Raw genomic sequence first — 21,167 nt, forward strand, 5'->3', positions numbered from 1 at the left:
AGAGTCTCATTGGGGATGATGTCAGAAATGTTCTCCAGCACAACGGGTTAGTTCTGGACTGCTGAAGTGGGCACGCGGAAAATAATAGCCTTCGTTACACCAACTGAAAGAAATAATGTATTTAAATCTTCAGTGACTGAATGTTCTGGCTATGAAAAGCAAGCTCACTGACCTTCCCTGGTTTGTATTACAATGCCTCCAAATGCCACACTAAGGCTGAATAAGTCACCGCGGGGCTTTATTGTTCCAAGAGAAGAGCACTCAGCATGAAAATATCAGTAAAAACTTGTTCATAAATCATATTTCTGGAAACTAGGGATAGCGAGCTCTTTGGGCACCATTTTGCAATAGAAATGATCTTTATTGTCCAAACTGTAAAAATGAGACACTTGCTAATTTGTGAAGTTGAACTGGTGAACTGCGTCTTCCATAAAGAACAACATGGTTTATGTTCTAATAGCTTTAGTTTCCACTGAAATTCTTTTTAGTCTTTTGCATATAATGAAAGAATCCTTCTGAGTATGGGTGGACAACTAGTATTGGGGGTTCTGTTCTTTTTGTAATTCACAGATATCTTATTTACCTGTGAATTTCCCACCCAAAGTATGGAGACTTAAAAACCACAAATGGAAAAACTGAAAAGAAATCCTAATTGTTCTCGAGTTTCAAATTGCATGGTTTATCTCTGCACTATATAGAGGGACAGTGCTCCAAAAAATGCTTAAATTACAGTTCTGTAGCAAACACCTTATCTACAAGGAAACCCATTGCATATTAGGCTTATTATAAGTAACCCCCCTAAGGGGCTGCAAATGTGTGTGGATTCTAAGTAAATAAGATACCTGTGAATTACAAAAACAACAACAGAACCCCAAATACTCTGTCCATCCATACTCAAAAGGGTTCTCTCAGTATACGCAAAAGACTAAATAGAAAATAAGGACACTTTAAAACATTTATTATTTAGGAAGATAATTCCCAAATTGAAATTTTTCTTTGGGAAGAAAATGAGATTAAGTTGAACTTTGTGTATGTTCAACAGGAGTTATTCTTCTTATGTAGATAAACTCTTATTTTGAACAGAAGTCAACAAAGGAGGCCCTGCCAGCCCAGTTCAGCTCACTGTCAGTATTCGTAAATACAATTCTGTTGGACATAGCCTTTCTTTAGCCTTCATATGGACTGCAGACCCGCCCACACTAAATGACCGACTCAAGTCATTATAAGAACCATATTCAAGCAAAGCCTAAGATATTTACTATCCTGCCCTTCATGGAAGAAGCTTGCCAATTTCACACTTAAAACATCTGAAGCCAAGCACATCTGAAAGCAACACCATTCACCCCAATACGAAAGCCAGAATAATAGATAAAGCTCTGTCCACAAGTACGCAAGCGCGAAAGTACGTTCTAGTAACTAACACACTTCAAAGTTTCATAACTTACACAGCATTTCTTTTTTATATATTCTTTATTATTTTATTTACTTATTCACATTACATCCCAGTCACCCCCTCTCGCAATTCTTTCCACAGCCCCCCTTCTCCTCTGAGCAGGAGGGGGTTCCCTAGCTATCCCCCCACTCTGTTACATCAAGTCTTTGTGAGACTAGGTGCATCCTCTCCCCCTGAGGCCAGACAAGGCAGCTCAGCTAGACACATGTAAGCATCAGCTTTTGGGATAGCCCCTGCTCCAGTTGTTCAGGACCAAGCTGCACATATGCTACATATGTGTGGGAGGCCTAGGTCCATCCCCATTGCACAGCATTTCTTAAAATATTGTCCATGTCCATAGACTCTGAAAGTGTGTGTGTGTTTGTGTGTGTGTGTGTGTGTGTGTGCGCGCGCGCACGCGCGCGCGCGTGCGCGCATGAGAGAGAGAGAAAGAGAGAGAGGGAGAGAGAGAAAGAGGAAGAGGAAGAGGAGGAGCAGATCTGAATTTGAATTTGAACTACAGTATGATTTGAAAAAACTTGGAAAAACCTTACTTAAGCTTTGGGCTATCAACTAAGAAAGAGACTGACACCAAACAAGGTATTTAACATGACAAACGTCTGCAGTCCAGCAATGGCCCAACAGTAGGATCAGCATGGGGACAAGCAGCAGGTAAATGAGCAGAGCGGTCTGAGGACCTAATGGAGACAAAGCTGGCTGAAGAGGACCTAATGGAGACAAAGCTGGCTGAAGAGGACCTAATGGAGACAAAGCTGGCTGAAGAGGACTTTTAGTCTCCAAACACTGGCAGTTAAGAACCTTGGGCATCTCTGATTGCTCTGCGCTTTCCTTCCTTCAGATCTACCAAAGAAATCACACTGCACTCATCTCTTAACCCTACTTTCCATAAGCAGAAAGTATTAGGGTGGTCACCTAGTGTTGTGTGGGTGATAAATAAGTTGGAAATGCAGCCCGTCCAGACCATTTTCTCTGTTCTATCCCCAGCTCTGGAAGATAGGAACTACTATGTTGTAATCAATAAGAAATTAATATGGGGGCTGGAGAGATGCTCCAGCAGTTAAGAGCACTGACTATTCTTCCAGAGGACCTAGCGTCAACTCCCGGCACCCACAGAGCAGCTCACACCTGTCTGTAACTCTGGTTCAAGAACTTCGGACACCTACATGCAGACAAGATACCAATCAACATAAAAATAAAAAATAAATTATATATATTTTTAAAAAGATATTAACACAAACTATGATGATAAAAGCTGAAGTAAAATATAAAATATACTTATATGTAAGTAAAATATAAAAGTCAGCCACTATCACATTAAATAAAAAAAAATAAGCTATAGGCTATCACAACTAAATTAATTAATCAGAGTTTGTGTCCTATACTCTTACAGATAGACCAGCATGTAAGGAGGAGCAGGTACTACTGATAAGGGCAGTCACTGAAGGGATCTTCACTAGGAAAATACATACATCTGACAGAACTGCTTTAAAATATAAAGCAGATGTTAAAAAAATTATAACAGTACAAATGGAAATTAAACTCTTACCATCATGGTAAGATATTGGCACACATCTTTACCAGTCAAGATAAATCAAGCATAAAATGTTTAATCACATAGAAGTCAGAGGAGCCCTTTCTTTTTATGCAAACTATTATAAAAGTACAAAAAGATAAGAAATTCTCCTTTTGACTTTTTTGAGATTGCTCTTCACACAAAGACAGTACAAAATGAGAAAATTATAGTTCTATCCCTCTTGTGAACAAAAAGGTAAAAGAGGAAACGTTTAACCAAAAGTATGTTCTTTTAAAAATAGTAGCAAAACCAGTTTCTCCAATAGGTAACTTGAAAGAACACTATAAGTTGAAAACGTCTAGAAAATAATCCAACATGTTGATTCATTAAAGGTAAAAATTCTTGTGATTGTTGACTAGAGAGACTTCGGTAACTACCCACTGTGCTACCCACTGTGTTCTTTCGCTGTGAAGAGACATCACAGCGGGGGGCAGCTATTTAATTGGGGTTTGCTTTATAGCTTCAGAGGCTTAGTATATCACAGTCAAGGCAGGGAGCATGTCAGCAGGCAGGCAGGCAGCAGGCAGGCAGCAGGCAGGCAGGCAGGCAGGCAGGCTCTGGAGCAGTAGCCGAGAGCTATATCCTGATCCTTAGGCCAATCACTGGACCTAGTGTGGGTTTTGGAAACCTCAAAGCTCATCCCAGTGACACACTTCCTGCAACAAAGTCACACCTCCTAAGCCTTTTAATTCTTTCAAACACTGCCACTCCCCAATGACTCCGCCTTCAAAAGTAGGAGCCTATGCGGGCCATTCCTATTCAAATCACCATTATTGCTGTATTTGAACCTATCTGCCCCCACATTCCCATTAATGTTTGAAATTTGGATGCACATAGAACAACACTATCTCTTCCAATTAACTTTGTTGGAAATTTGCTTTGCAGATATGAGGATTGCTACTCTTGCCTGCATTAATGTTTCATTTGCTTGGAATGTCATCTCTGTTTTACTTCTGATCTACCCATGCCTTGGCAAGTGACATGAGTTTCATGCACACACAGAAAACAGTTGAAGCATTTGTTTGTTTGCTTCAAATACAATCAGCCAGTCTTTGTCTTTTAATTGAAACTTTATTACCATTTATGTTTATAGTATTAAAAGTCCGTAGTAATTCCTGACATTTTATTGGGCATTTGTCCCTGTTGTTTGTTTTGAAATCTCCACGCCCTTCTCTTTTCCTCTTTCATTGTTGAGATTGCTTTTTTTCTTTTCTTCTGGAGTTGTTGTTTGATACTTTCCTAATTCTGACATAATCCTTTCTTCCTAGTGACATTTATTATTCCCTAAATTTTCATAATTATGTACATTTCCTTTTGTGTCTAGGGATCCCTAGATATTGTCTGCTTTGCCATTTCAATGTTCATAAGTCATTCCTGTTTGTGGCCATCTTAAGAAGCTTCCATCTCCTCCGATTCCAAAGGAGAGCTTTACTGCAGATTATAGGAATTTTGATTGACAGTTATTTTCTTTCTGAACTTAAAATACATCATTCAAAGTTCACTTAGCATTTAGGTTTTCTGCTGAGAAGTCTGCTGCTATGCAATAGATTTTCCTTTATCTGTACCTTGGCATTTCTCTCAGTTAATTGATTTTAACAAAGATACCAAGAATGGATATTGGATAATATCATCAAGTGATGCTGGGAGAAATGAATCGTCACATACAAAAGAAAGCATTTGGATCCTTCTCCAATAACATTCAACAATACAAAAATAGACTCAAAAAGAGCATATGAACATATGGGCCAAAAGTTCTATAATTTTGTTCTGGGTAAAAATTTAGGGGAGTAAACAAAAGGCAAAAATAAACTCCAGGATACTCCGGGATGACATTAAACTTGAAAGATCTTTACCGGAAAAAATAGAAATGCAACAAAGAAGAGACAATGTGCAGAATTAAAGAAAATATTTACCAAATCACACAGATTGAAAGAAATCACTACCTAAAATCTACTTGGAATCTGAACAACTCAAAAGAAAAGAATAAATAAATAAATACAATGTACCAATGAGCAAATGCCACAAATAACTATTTGTCAAAAGAAGGGTTATGACTGATCAACTCATACAATCACATCAGCCCTAATTATTGTTAAGAAGATGCAATTTCAAACCCTAACAAGATTTTAGCCGCAGACGATCTGATGACTTGTGGTAGAAGTAAAAAGAGTTCTATCTGCCAACTCTTGGCTTTACTTCCTAGTCAATTCAGAAAGCCTTCATCTGTGTCAGCGTCTTAAAGGGTTTGCTCTAATATTTCCTCAAGAGGTTTCAGAATTTCAGATCTTCCCCTGAAGTTCCTGATCCAGTTAGAGTTGATCTCTGTGTGGCTTGAGAGACAGACGTCTTTCATTCATGAACATACAGATATCTCATGCTCCCAACACCATTTGTTGAAAATAGTCTTTTTTCCAGTGAGTATTTCCAGTCAATGATTCGTAGGTTCTGTAAATCCACAGTAGCATAGGATCCAGTAACCCTTATTAGCTCCTAAGAGCTATTGTGTGCCAGGTTGAGTATAGTCAAGGAACATATACAACATTTTATTTTTTAAAAATTAGTTAAATTTCAACTATGTCAGCATCAAAAATTATATATAGATTGTGTAATTTATGTGTTATTTAGCTCTAGTAAGCCATGTCACATGGTGAACACTTATCAGAACACCCCGTATTAAGGTAGACATGGTGATGCACACTTATAATACCACACAAAAGGACTGTGAGTTCAAAGCCAGCAAGGGCCACAAGTAAGGCACTGTCCTAAAACAATACACAAAAAGTATCATGCTGTACCTTATAAGCATATACAATTATCATTGATAAATAAAAAATCATATAAAAAAATAAAATTGAAATGTTTCACCTGAAATTTTGAAATACATAAAGTATTTCTCCTCTAATTCAGAGTGACAGAAGTCACAAAGGTAAACCGCTTTAACCAGTAACATAATTATGTAACTTTTCTGGAACAAATCAATTGTTTAGGATAACATTTGGTATGAGAAGCACAAGAGGCTAACTCTAATTCATTTCTATTATTCACAAGATTTTTAAAGCTAACAAAATATCATTTGGATTGGCTCCATCTTCACAACGTCATAGATCCCAGCGGCCATTTGGATTGGCTCCGTCTTCACACCGTCATAGATCCCAGTGGCCCCCGTGAGGATGCCAAGCTGCCCCTTATTAATGCCCCGTTGTTAATGTATTTGTCCTTATATGCACTGTCCTAGTGTGCTGTTCATTGCTGTGATGAATCGCTGACCAAAATCAATGAAACACTGACCCAAATGGTTTATTTGGCTCACACAGCCCAAACTGCAGTCCATCGCTGAGGGAAGCCAGGGCAGAAACTCAAGTGGGAACCCAGAGGCAGTCAATGAAGCAGGCTCCACGCTGCTGGCTGGCTTGCTCCTCACAGCTCGTGTAGCCTATGTTTTTACATACTCCACACCACCTGCCACAGTAAGCTTGGCTCCGCCATGTCCATCATTAATCAAGAAAAGATTCACAGACCAGTCTGTGCACATCCATACATCCATGCTCATCCTAGGTTTGCACTATGCATGTGTGTGAGCTGTGCATACTCTAGTTCTCTGAATGGTCACAAGAGAGAAAAAGTTTCTTTTCCCCGTGATTCCTCTCTACAAGGTTTGTAAACACTGAAGCGCAGGGTTCTGCCAATAGTGAGCTACACATCTCCTTTCTAGAGGCAGCCTCAGAGGTAAGAAATTGGCACATTCTATCTGACTATCAGCCACACAGACTAAAGACAGCAAAGTACTGAGGACCCAAATCATTTTGATTTTTACTCAGATTATATATATATATATATATATATATATATATATATATATATATTCATTTATAGTATTAGCTTCACGCTTTAAAAAGCTATTCTAATTCCACCACATTAAATCAGGAAAGAATGTGCACCCTATGAATATTTATCAGTACCCCTTCTGTGTTAGCCACTATAGTGGTAACTCCATGGGTAAAAATGAATAACTCAAGGTTTAAAAGTCAAAATTAATGCCTATAATGAATTCTCATAAAATTAACATATTGTGTGTATAGACATTTATTTTAAACTTCTCAAGGTTCAAATTTTTCATTAAATAATCTCTTACTTGCCCAAGAATTGATTTCTAAAGTATTTATTGTAACACAGAGTGGCATAGAAGTAAGCTTTAAGCAAGAAAAAGAAATAAAACTTTAGGCATTTAATTCAAAAGGCAAAATTAAATCTTAATTCCACTGAACAACTATATTATTGCTTTAATTATGCATCCTCAGAATAACCAGGCCAACAGAAACTATTAATTAGGTGAAATGTCAACTTGTATCCTACAGAGGTGATGAACTTACATGAACAAATCCATCCCTTAAATGATGTGGAAAATCTAACAATATAATGAGAAGAATATATTCAGAGGTCACTTTATCTCCCAGTCACTTAGCAACTGAATCGGAATGAAGAGGGCAACAGGGAAATGATTTGTAAAAATAATTAACTCTAAACTCTGTGCAAATGATAAGTGGAAAAGAGGCTAGAAGGTGAAGCAGCTTCAAGACAGTGCTTCTTGCAGGAAGGATCATCTCTGCACAAAGCCACTGCTGCCCAGTGCACAGTTCTCAGCTCCCCCACCCCAAGCTTCTCTAACTTCTGTGCTTGAGGAGCACACATGCAAACCCACTGCTTCTTCACTGTCGCTCAGTCTTCTGACTTTGGGGTATATTGCTGGCAGCCCCTTTTGATGCTATCATGACCAAATATTGTATGCACACACCCATGCACATGCACAGGTACATACACATGCACAAGTGCACAAATGCTCTTCTTTACACTCTAAACAAAAGCGCATCACCACAAAGGACTCACAAATGCAGACAGTGACTCCACCTACAGCTTATAAGGCTTTTTTTTTCTTTTTAATTGCTAGCCACGCAGCATAGAGTGAATAGGGGAAGAAAGATATTGTCCACTAAACATAATATCTCAATCCAATGGTTCAAACAAAATAAGTCATAACTTCTCCTGAAGTCAATGTTTTCTTAATTTATCTACTTATCCCTTTTGGATTTTTCTGTTTTGGTTTGGGTTGGATTGGGTTGGGTTGTTTGTTTGTTTTGCAATGACTACATTTAAGAGAGTATTTCTTATAATAATGATTGTTAATTTAGGGAACATGTGAATGTTCACTATAATCATTTCAAAGTAATTAAAAAATTTAGGCAAATTAAAATATGTAGCCCTTACCATTAAAAAAATCATTTATTTAATGGGAATATGAGTTGATAGGGAACTATAGTTTTCTTTTAATTAAATCTTTAGAGCCCTAACTTAGACTATCTGCATTCTTATGAGGATATGATTGTAGTCCCTGCATATACCAAAACATGCTAGATACCATGTTCTCTAGATAAAGACAAGGAACAGTGATTTATCCAAAGTCATCTACTTTAAGTAATAAATTAACCATTTCTTATTTCCTTTCCAACTACAGGCATATAAATTACAATATATTACATCACTCTACTTCATAAAACCACTTATACTTTTATGATGCTCAGGCTTGGAAATATTATCCAAATTCATCTAAGCCATGGTATACAAGGATGCATTTAAAATAAAACTTTTAAAATATGCTTCATGTGAATGCCAAAAAAAGAACCTGCTCATATTAAAAGTTTGTAAACAAATAAATGGCACTTTAATCTGGCCCAAGACAAAATAAAATGCATGCTATATAATCTCAGTTTGGTTTACCTTCATCAGTGACGTTTCATGATTAGCTGAAATGTCAGACCAAAGAATAAGTTCAAATAAGGCATTGAAAAGCTGGTCTGTGCTTAGCCATTGCCTATAAGAGTTACTTACACCAAATGTTTCATCCACCATATATTTTAAAAGGTTGTGATATGCTAAAGTGCACATGCATTTAGTGAATTTAATAATTAGCAGTGTTGAAAATGTAAGACCATTACAAGAGTAATGCAATTTCCAAATAATGTCAGGACCAGGAATCGGGTTAGCAGTACTAAATCTTTATGTGTTATTCATTAGGAAGCAGCAGGAGACAAAGAGCCAGAGTGTGAGGGGCAGCAATTCCGAGCCCTAGCAAGTATATTTAATGTTTGAACACAGTAGTATTTGTTTCCCTCTGCATGGTGACTATATAATTTAACCACTAGCACTTGGCAGGGAGTGTGTATATGTACATTACCCATGTGTTTCAAATTAGAAAGAGAGCTCAGAAGCTGGGAAGGTGGCTCAGTGGTTGAAGTGCTTTCTCTGAGGACCTGAGTTCAGATCGCCAGCACCCATGTAAAGTTCAGGTGATGGTAGTGGACTGCCTCAAGTTTCCCTGCCAAGAAACAAACGTGATCCGCAGAGCAAGCTTGTTACCTAGACTGGCTGTGTCAGCAAGCTCTGATTTCATAGGAGAGACAGCCTCAGCGAGAAAGACCAGTCAAGGGAGACCCGACGTCGGCCTCGAGTCTCCACATGCACTCACCCTGGAACCCTAGTTCATTTGAACATGCATGTATTCATGCATACACACATATGCCCACATACATATGAACAAGAAAGCAACTCGAAAGTTTTAAAAAGTACAAGATTCTTTCTCTCTAACCCCTCTAACTTACCCCTGCCTGTGCCTGTCCGTCTGCCTCCTCTCGCTCTGTCATCTCTGTTTTGTGTTCTCTCTCTCTCTCTCTCTCTCTCTCTCTCTCTCTCTCTCTCTCTCACACACACACACACACAGCTCTCTGTCACATCTGTGTGTGTGTGTGTGTGTTTATGTATGTGCATGTGTGTGATGTATGTGCATGTATGTGTACAGGCGGTAGCAGCACACATGCTCCTATGGAGAGGCCAGAAGAGAACTCTGTGCTGCCTGTCCAATTTGATCCCCATTTCACTGCTCACACCTTACTCCCCTGAGACAGGCTCCTTCACTGAACGTAGAGCAAGGTTAGTCGGCAAGCCACAGCAGTCCCCCTTGGCTTGCTCCCCATCGTGCTGGGTCCCAACCGTGTGTGCTGGCTTTTTACACGGCTTCTAGGGACTTGAACTTTGGCTCCCTTGTCCAGGTCCTCAAGTTTGCAATGCACATGGCCTTACCTTTTGGGCCAACTTCTCTCCCCCAACTTCTGTGTTGTTAAACAGTAAACACAAAGATATTTCAAAATTCTCATAATGGCATCAACCTGAATATAATTTCTATGACATTTCTTTGGAGCATTTTAGCATTTAGATAAAGGCAACCCTGCTATTCTGTTTATCTCATTATTTCTGCCCAATCTTTTATACTTTTACTCTTTTTAAACATTATTTCTATATTTTTAAATGTGTTACTTCAAGGAGAAACAACGCATTTTCCATCAAAGATTACTCATAGAGAGCAAAACAACGTTTAAAAGGTTTAATATGCTGAAGCAAAATATTAAAAAGACATGGTAAGGGTGTTGGAAGGAAATTATGTGACTCTGTCCCTGCACATGTGACTTCATGATGAAGTACAGCTTGCTCCTGTAGCCTTTGAAGACCAGAAAAATACGGGGGAAAAAAATCTACCTTTGTGAAAAAACAAGTGGGTGTGAAGCAACCTTCTCCAGTATGCTGCCCCCTACTGGAGCGGAGGATGGATCACATTCTTCCCAGCCTCCAGTCTGGTAGCATAAGACCAGTGCCACTGAACATCACCTGATAGAGGTAGCCCTGCAGAGATTTTTATTCAAAGAAAATGAAGTGGAGAACCCCCACATGTTTTAATGTATATTCTACAGGGTACCACCATCTTAGAATTCTGTGAGGTGTCCACCCTCCATCCTAGCAGGTCACTCTCAGAAGAAAGGAACCATCCAACACAACCCACTGCCCAGCCAATGCTGGGCCAGCTCGGTACAGAATTGAAAAGAATGTTCCTGTGAGGACTCCTGGGAATGAGCTCACTGGCCAAGTGTTGCATTTGACCTTTCAAAGACTTAACTACACAGAGTTAAGCATTATACAATGTACACAAGTATCAAAGAGCCTGTAGAACTCAGCAAACAAATAAAAATTTTATGCAGTAATGTGTCAGTTTAAAACAAACTTAACTTTGTAACAGTTACTTTATTTATGTGTATACATGTGCCTGCATGACTTTACATGTACCGCATGTGTATAGGTGAATACAGAAGCCAGAGGGTGTACAGGTGGCTGTGAGCTACCCTATGTGCGTGCCAGGAGCTTAGCCTGGGTCCTCTGTACAATTCCATTCCTGCAGTGCACTCTGCTAGGGCATCCCTCATAGAAAAGTCATCTGACATATGTGCTTCCTGTGTGGGGGAGAACTAGCAGCAGTCTTGGCAAAACTCTCCTTGAAAGGACTTCAAGGCAGGACCCTTGGCTAGTGTTTATAAAGTTGGGTTCACAGTGTTCCCTGTGTTTCTAACACTAGTAAGAACACAAAAGTTCGTGCCAGAGCAATGGGTGTATGCTGGATGCCTTCTCTCCTTTTAATGCTCAGGTTTTGGGAACATACAAGGCACAGAGTCTTGAGTGATGATCCTGAAAGGAATGCCTTGGATCTGAGTCTCTAAAGAGCTTTCCAGATGGACGCTTTGTCATGCTTCTTTGGAGAAATTAGGCGAGTCCTGTAAGGGTTTCCTGGGAGAGCCCCTTCACAGCCACCTCTGGCTTCCTTTGGCTTTCCAGCCCTGAATCTTCCTCTTGCTAATGCACTCGTGTCTATTCACTGTGTGTCTCATAGCTGAGAACATTGCGATTTATTTTGAGTCTTAAGAGTACTGATGGCAAACAGAACATGGCGGAAGCCTTGAGAGCCACATACACAGTGCATTTCATCAGTAAGCAGGAGAGAGTGGGTATATCATGTATAAAAATTTTAAATTTGAACATAATAGCTATTAGGAAAATATGTACACACCTTGAATATGATACACGGTCCTTATCTAGTGTGTTTAAAGTCAACAAGGACAAAAATACAATTAGACTTATTTAAATAAAAAACGAGAGGGAGAGTTAGAGAATGTAGTCTATTCTTGGTTACTGCTATGCACACTCGTCTACTCCAGTCACATCCAAAATATCGGGGATAAAATCCTGATAAAGGATAAGAGGCAATAAGATTCTAAAAGGAGTTCTGTGCCTCCTGGATTTCAGACAGTCGCTGGTACCCCCTAACTCAGACGTGTTCCAGATTAGCCTTTCCAATCGTCAACACGGCCTCATATTTAGGCATAAAGGTACCCCAAGTAATGATTCGTAAATGGCTAAAATTGGGCACTGTTTTCTGGCCAACACAATGTTTCCAACTATCCTAGTTTAATACCAAGCTGTCCATAGCTTGTAATTTCTCTCAAAGTATCTGCCTCGCTAAAGCTAGCAACAGAGGTCGAGTACATTCCTTAGGGCAATAGATAGTTTACAATAGTTAGAAATGTTTTACGTACTAGAGAGTAATCAAGGGCTTCCACTCAAGGACCTTAGCTAGAAGTGTTAGGTCAGGTCGGAATCTCCCACTCCTTGCCTCCAGCAAGAACCAGAGAATTAGCATAGGAATATCAAAATACCTCAACAGAGAGGGCTCCACTCCTCTTCCTCCTGCTTCACACCTAGCTACCAGACCCTGCTGACCTTGGTGTGGGGTTCACTTGCCTACGTGACTTCAGTCTTGCGTCCCCTGTTGTAACCCCCACCTGCCTACGTGACTCTTGTAATTTGCCCTGCTTGCTGTATGCTACTTAAGCCTGCTTTTCACTTTGTATAAGGACTGGGAGAAGAAGACGGACTTGAACTCGCATGCAGGACTAGCACTAGAACTTAGATGGGCTAAGACTCAGATTCATGCAATCTGCAGTCCCCCAGGCCCAGAGCGCTTGGGGCCTGGGGGATGCAGCACCAGTTCAGAGGAGATAGCTGCTGCTTTAGACCCAGTATGTTTCAGATAGCCTCAGATGTACCTCAACTATTGAGCTGCCAGATTTACCATCTCTCTTTTACAATGAATGTAAAAGTCTGATGCCATTTCTAAGAAATACATTCAGAGTGGCGTTTCCGGTCTCTGCACAGTCTGACCCTTTTCACCCCAGCTTCTCATTTCCTCTCCAACGTGAGAGCATACTGCCCTGCTGGAGTTCATACCCGTACCTGAGCAACGCTGATTTTTGCCATGGAATCTGATGCAGTGACTTTTGATGATGTGCATGTGAGCTTCACTAGGGAAGAGTGGAATTTGCTCGATCCTTCCCAGAAAAACCTCTACAAAGATGTGATGTTGGAAACTTACTAGAACCTCACTGTTATAGGATACAATTGGGAAGATCATCACATTGAAGAACAATGTCAAAGATTGAGAAGTCATGAAAGGCATGTAAGAAGTCATAGTGGCGAGATACCATATGAAAATAAGCTATGTGGCAAAGCCTTTGTAATATCCAGTCATCTCCAAAGATACATACTGGAAAGAATTCTTATGAATGTAATCAATTTGGTAAAGCCTTTTCATGTCAGAGTAGTCTCCACAATCATAAAAGGTCACATAAAGGAGAGAAGCCATGTGAATATAATCAATGTGGTAAATCCTTTTCACATCAGAGTGGTCTCCAATATCATAAAAGAAGCCATACTGGATAGAAGCCTTATAAGTGTAATCAATGTGGTAAAGGCTTTGCAGGCCAGAGTAGTCCCCAATATCATAAAAGAACACATACTGGAGAGAAGCCTTATGAATGTAATCAATGTGGGAAAGCCTTTTCATGGCAGAGTAATCTCCAATATCATAAAAGAACACATACTGGAGAGAAGCCTTATGAATGTAATCAATGTGGGAAATCCTTTTCACGTAAGAGTGTTCTCCAAAGTCATAAAAGAAGACATAGTGGAGAGAAGCCTTTTGAATGCAATCAATGTGGTAAAGCCTTTTCACAATCGAGTAATCTCCAAGATCATAAAAGAACACATACTGGAGAGAGGCCTTATGAATGTAATGAATGTGGTAAAGCCTTTAAATGTCAGAATAGTCTCCAATATCATAAAAGAACACATACTGGAGAGAAGCCTTATGAATGTAATCAATGTGGTAAAGCCTTTTCACAACAGAGTCATCTCCAATATCATAAAAGAATACATACTGGAGAGAAGCCTTATGGATGTAATCAATGTGGTAAAGCTTTTTCACGTCAGAGTGGTCTCCAATATCATAAAAGAGTTCATACTAGAGAGAAACCTTAAGAATGTAATCAAAGAGGTAAAGCCTATTCATGAGGGAGATGTCTCCAAAGAATGTAAAAGTGCACATACTAGAAAGATATCTTATGAATGTAATCAAGGTGGAAACAGCCTTTCACAAAAGGATTTTTTTTCTCCAAAATCATAAAGGCAACCATATTGGAAAGAAACTATGAATATAGTCAAGGTGCTAACACCTTTGCCTGTCCCACTAGTCTCCATAACATACTGGAAAGAAACCTCATGAATAGAATCAAGGTGGTAATGCCTTTACATGTTGTAATCATACTTAAATGCATGAAAGAATTCATAGTAAAAATAAACTGGTAATTTGAATGTGGGAGTATTAGGAGACATGCCTTGTGGTGTAGATGTTACAGTTTTCAAGGTAGTAAATTACTATGGTAGTGTTCTTTGGAGTTCTGGCTTATACAAATCAGTCCCTAATACTACTTGCCTGGAAGACAGTCTATTCCTGGGTGTCTTCTCATAAGGATGCCGATCTCTCAGCACCTTCTTCAGAATTATGCCTGCCTAAATACTGCCATTCTTTCTGCTAGGATGGTAATGAACTAAAAATTTGGAATTGTAAGCCCGGCCAAACTAAATATTTGCCTTGGAAACAGCTGCCTTTGTCCATTCTTAGCAATGGAAATTCTATCCAAAAGGGAAGTTGGTACCCCAGCCTTAAGTATTCCTATTATAGGCCTGACCATGTTTTTGTTTAGATTAATGTGGATTTCTAGACTTTAGATTTTTATATGCATTAAGTGGGCTATCCTAGTAGGAATGTAGAAAACATAGGTACTGATTTTTTGATCAAGTATAATAATCTTAGAAAGGAAAATTTTAAAGTTAATTTTCATAGAAAAAAGTTTCATTAGGAAGTTGAATGAACTTAAGTACTAAGATCTGGGACATTAAATGGTATTAAAGGAATAGTGACTGTGACACTAGGGCAAGAGTACACCCAGTTAAACTTAGGTATTTGAAGTTGTATGAAGGATAACTGTATTATGTTAGGAAATATTATTACCTGGTTATTGTTTTCATGTATACACAAAGGTTAAAAGTATGTGTCAAATTGACAAGTGATGGATTGTGTTTACTGTTCTGTGTTTCCAATATAAGATATGAAATAAAATGTGTAAGTCAAAAAAAAAAAAAAAAGAAATACATTCAGATCTAACACACCCTTGTGTCGGTTCTGTTTGTCATCTCTTTGCCTATATCTTGTCGACCTGACTAGGACCCCCGTTTCTCCTGCGGGTTGAGTGAGGCCCAGATCGGCCAGCCCGCGGCAGGTGCCTATCTCAAGGGCCATTGCTGAATTTCTCTTCTGTGTGTTTTGTGTAAAATTTACATGACTGAATTCTCTTTCATAAACATAACAGTGGATGTAGAAATATATAAAGTCACTTTTACACACGTGTACATATGTTCAGAAAAAGTAGGGATAAGGAGGGATGTCTAATAGATTTCTCTGGGACCTAGAAAGAAACATTTTGCTTGCATAAGCATGTAATAAGGGAGTTTTACATCACAATAATTAAATATAGAGTTTATTTTTGTTGTTGATGACCTCAATCTCCCCATATAACCGAGAATGCCTCTAAACTGCTAATCTCCCTACCTCTACTTCCCAAGTGCTAGGATTGCAAACACATACCAATTGTACCCAACTAGGATTTCACTTTAAGTTGGAAGTATTTTTCCATTACAACCCCCATAGAATGCCTAGTGTGGTATTCTTGACTTTTCAGTATGAGCTACACACTTGATATTCATTGAACAGAGCCAACCAAGCATGATTGTATAGGAACAGAATACAAGCAAGCCCTGTAAAATGGTCTCATGAAAACTGGAAGATGGTGCTTAAACTATAACTCGGGTCCCTAACTATCCCCTGCTTATTCTCTACAGAAAGCCAGTCATTCTATGTGGAACTGTATCTCAGAACCCTAGAGGATTTCAACATTCTAAAATGGCACCAAACACAACAGGCATATAGGAGACAAAAGAAAACTAATATAGCATATTATCAATGATAGGCAAAAGGGAGAGAACATCTGGATGCTTCTACCACAAAGAAATGATAAGCTTTTGAGGAGACAGATGTGCTTAAGCTGCATCACACATTGTACAATGTATACATGTGTCAAAGTATCAATAGAATTCAACAAGTAAGAATACATTTTATGTTTTAATATGTCCTTGGTCAATTTCACAACATTATGCCAGATCTTTAAGACTCCATGAAGATCTTAGGAGACAAGCTAGTATGCTAATTAATAACATATCTTGACTATATTCTCCCAGTTGGGATTTTTAATTGAATACTTTGAATTGTATGTTATTCAACCAACTTCTGAGTGAGTTACTCAGTAATGTGAGGTTCCAGTTGGGAGTCAGCCTCTTAATTTATCCTAGAGTATTTCATATAGAGTTCTAGAAAATAAGAAATCACAGGTGCGAGTGAAATTTAATTTCATAATTCTGTGTACTATGAAAGGATATTTGATGACTGTGTTGTATGGGACATGGTCCTGAAAGTCATTTCCTCAGAGAGAATGGATTCCTAAAGATTTGTCAGGCTGTCCCTGAGTGTTTAACAATGCCATTTCAAATGATTATAGGCCCCACATGTGAGAAATGTGTGTTTCCCAAGGCGCTCAAATCCAGTTTACCTAGCTGCACTTGATGGAATATTCTCATTGGATTTGAGGTATTGGTTTTTTGTGTTTTTAAAAATACAGTTTTAAGTCCAACCCTACTCCTACTGTCTTGTAAATGCTGTAATTAGTCTTGTCAATCCTGGTACTGGAGAGCCATGACAAACCAGAATTTGGAAGGGGCTTTCTCACACTGCTCCCATTATTTCTCCTCCTGGGAGAGATGAAAGTAGAAATAGATGCTTTTCAGAATATAAAAATGGCTTAGGAGGAAAGGCATGTAGATGTTATTATTCTCAGGTCTCTAGGAATATGTTCTGTCAGCCATATCTATTATAAGGTAAGGTATGTCCTAAAATTTATTAGACTCACTGTGGCTATTATGCATGGCCCAAACAAGAAACTTCAGATATTTCAGAGTGGACAGAGCAGAGCACAGCTGACTACTGATAGGAAGTGTACAAAGGACCATCCAGAGCTTCTGACTTCTGCTTTCCAGCCCACCCGTGCTTGTCTTCCTTTTACGTTTGTCTTAACCCAACATTAGTGATGGCATCTGTTCTTCAGAGGCACAGGGACCTGGGACTCGGTTTGGTCAGGTACTTTGGAACATGTGGACTTGAGAATAACTGTCAGGAAGAATTGGGTTCTTACAGATCCAAGCAACAGGACACAGCATGCTATACCTGGCTATGAGAGGAGGAGCAGCATGCTATACCTGGCTATGAGAGGAGGAGCAGCATGCTATACCTGGCTATGAGAGGAGGAGCAGCATGCTATACCTGGCTATGAGAGGAGGAACAGGGTCATTCATGAATTGAAGGGGAAAATATGACTCTTTTTGGCATTTTTCTGGAAAGGAATGAGTGATGGCAAGGTAGATGAACTATGTAAACTTGATAGTTTAAATAATGTTTGAGGGCATTTGACTCTAGAAGCTATCTCTTATTGTTTATTGTTTATCCTGGGCTGATATAAAACAAGGGGTTTATGAATTGATTAATAATGTTTGGAGTTGTAGGCCCTGAATCAGTTTTTATATAGTTTCATGTGCAAGTCAGCCAACCAAGCTTTGTGCTTTAGTTTCAGGATTTTTGTGAGGAGTGATGAATGACTCTATCACACTAATCTTTAGTGACTCTTGTAGTGAGAATTTCAATTTCTTTGCAAAACAGACATTTTATGAGAATATGTTTTCATTTTAATCCCTGCTGTGGGATATGGGCTGCTTCAGATTGTGCACAGTTACTGAGCAGGAGTGGCCTCGTGCTGTAAGTAGCAGAGGGGTCGTTTTGCCACTGGCAGATAGTTTCTGCAATTGTGTGACGTTTGGGATTCTGGGGGCTTTTCAGGTGTATAAATACTAGGGCCCGGAGAGGCAGGGTTGCTGTTGGATGTTGGTGGGTCGTTAGTTGGTTGCCGTTGATTGCAGTTTGTTAAGTAGTCATGCACAAAGGAGAAATAAGAAGAAAATATTAGATATCCTGACAGCAAAGATTAAACTTGCCCCAATCAGCAGGAAGTCGTCTACTGATAGCATCATCTTTCCACCTCGATCCTTCTTCTCTTCTATCTAGCACTAGAGGGTTGAAAGGGTGGAAGAAGAGGGGTTGAGACAGGAGGAAGATAAAAGAACCTACAAAGTAGACAAAGTTGGACTTCAAGCTATACCAGTCTAACTTACTAAGTAACTATGCTAATTACACCACACTTACCTTACAAAGCAACAACACTATGCATACTTCAAAAGATAGCAACACTCACTCATAGTCCTATGAGAGCTTCAAAAGACTCAGAAAGAGTTAAGCAAATATTCCTGCAGTAGAAATCTCAAGTCCCATTAGACTCCAGTTAAAGGTTTGCCACCAGCATGTCAGTAAATTTGGGATAACTTTGAAATACAGAATCCAACTGAGTCCTTAGAAGGAGGAGGAGAAGTCACCTGATACGATCCATAGAGTTCAATTTCTTCAAACCCCAGCCCCCCCCCAATCTCATGAACACATGCCACTGAGATATTCTGCCACTCGCTTTCTCAAGTATGTATGATATGGCATGAAAATATTTTCAATGAACTAAAATCTGGTTATAGTGAAATTAAAAAGTAACCACTATGAAAATATCAACTGTCAGTGATGCGTGCAGTGGGGTCATTTCACTTATGAGAACCACTTCTGTCACAGAGGGAGACTTTGCTATCCTACGGGACTCAGGACTCTCTTCTCAAATACACATCTCTACCTAATAGAAAATACTTTATACCTGAAGGTAATGTGCTCTCCTTGTGAAAGAAATTAGCATCCAATAGTCTGCCGAAAATGCAGAGAGAATTAGCTTTTAATCCAGGACATAATATTAAGTACATGTTCTGTAAGGGGAAGAATGGAATGGGTATTTGGAAAAGTGAGACCCCACAGCTGTAATGTCATTTGCAAATTAAAGCTAAGGTGAGATATTTATAGAATATTTGTTAGTTACCAGAATGCAAAATAACCCATTACTGTTTCAGAAAAGGACACATTCCAGGTTTCATGATCATGTTATTGCACAAAAGTCAAAATCTGTTTGGTTGATTACAAAGCATATCTCAGTGAATATTAGGTTTCTTAATTCCTTTTTTATATAGAAGATTATACATGAGAACTGAACAAAGTGTGAATTGCCGTGTGACTTTAAATTATACAATTTAGAGAGATTAGTATACAACAAGGGGTAGGGCCGGAATGTTCAAAAGAATGTGAAGTGTCTGGGCAGTTCTTCATAAGCCACAGTCGGCCTCCATTGTTTCTCTGAGAAAGCAGACTATATCTATGAACCTATGAAATGAACTTTATGAGTATTCTGCTCACATGTGAGAGACGATGTCCATAAATTAGTTCAATCTTGACCCATACCTAACATATCAGAATTAACCTGACAGTACCTCATTACCTTGAAGATAAGGGAGCTGGGCATATTCAGGTCACTTATTTCCTTATGGTTTAAATAGCTTTTAAAAGTATTTCTTTAAAGCCGCTCTTGATTTAGTCACCTTTATTTTTATGCAGTTTAAGTTCCAGAAAAATGTTACTACCTTGGTACTTTTAATCCCCAGATATCATATAATAGCACATAGTAAACATTTTTATAACCCAGTTTTATTGCCAAGTATAAAGTCCCTGCAATTTTAAATACTTGTTTAGCACCCTTTCTGCTTTATTGATGACTTTGTATCTGCTAGAATAGGAATAGTGGTTCATCAATTCAGGGAAAGTGATCTGAAAATATAGACCTGGGATGTCTAGAAAAGGGATGCTGAATGAATGGCATAGTCCTATGTGCATTAGGACGTCTCATTCATAAATTGATATGCTTCAGAGTTTCTAACCAAGATCAATGCCAACAATGTCAAACTTTTAGGAGAGAGTTTTAATGGTGCAATGAATCTCCCATGTTATTAGCATAAACTCTATGGCGTGTCCTATAATTTTATTGCAGATATTTATGATACAGACTTTATTACTGCCCTTGAACAATTTTTATCAGCTATGTAAAAGCAGACTCATAGAAAAATATACAGATTCTCTGGGACATATTACTACAAGGAAAGAAACAAGGAAAGGAAAGAAGGAAGAAAGGAAGGAAGAAAGGAAGGAAGGAAGGAAGGAAGGAAGGGAGGAAGGAAGGGAGGGAGGAAGGAAAGAAGGAAGGAAAAAAGGAAAGAAGGAAAGAAGGAAAGCAAAGGAAGTCTGCTCTTGCTGGAATGGAGGGAGGCTGCAGGTCAATCTCTAATGGGTCAAAGAGCAGGCAGGCTGTTCTTGTCTACATGTCCCACTGCCCTTGAGGTCCATATGTTTCATATAAGCCTACTATCAACAAGTGGATCAAAGACCTCAACATAAAGCCAGACACACTGAACCTGACAGAAGAGAAAGAGGAAAATAGCCTTGAGCTCATTGGCACAGGAGACAACTTCCTGAACAAAGCACCAATAGCAAAGGCACTAAGATCATCAGTCAAGAAATGGAACCTCATGAAACTTAAAGGCTTCTGTGAGGCTGAGGATACTGCCACTCATGAAACAAAATAGCTGCCCAAGGAGGGGGAAAGATTTTCACCAACATCACATCCGGCAGAGGGCTAATATACAAAATATATAAAGAACTCAAGAATCCTAGCACTTGGGAGGCAGAGGTGGGCGGATTTCTGAGTTTGAAGCCAGCCTGGTCTACAAAGTAAGCTCCAG

At 39.1% G+C, this 21,167-nt stretch overlaps 1 protein-coding gene and 1 pseudogene across 6 annotated transcripts in view; one reads left to right on the forward strand and one right to left on the reverse strand.

Annotated features, from left to right (window-relative positions):
* The window catches only part of Mapk10 (mitogen-activated protein kinase 10), a 294,149-nt gene that overhangs the window by 145,890 nt on the left and 127,092 nt on the right, over positions 1–21,167 (reverse strand). The window lies entirely within an intron of this gene.
* On the forward strand, positions 13,113–15,158 carry LOC116067983 (annotated as a pseudogene).

This window comes from Mastomys coucha, unplaced genomic scaffold (genome assembly GCF_008632895.1).
Source record: "Mastomys coucha isolate ucsf_1 unplaced genomic scaffold, UCSF_Mcou_1 pScaffold22, whole genome shotgun sequence".
Lineage (NCBI taxonomy): Eukaryota > Metazoa > Chordata > Mammalia > Rodentia > Muridae > Mastomys > Mastomys coucha.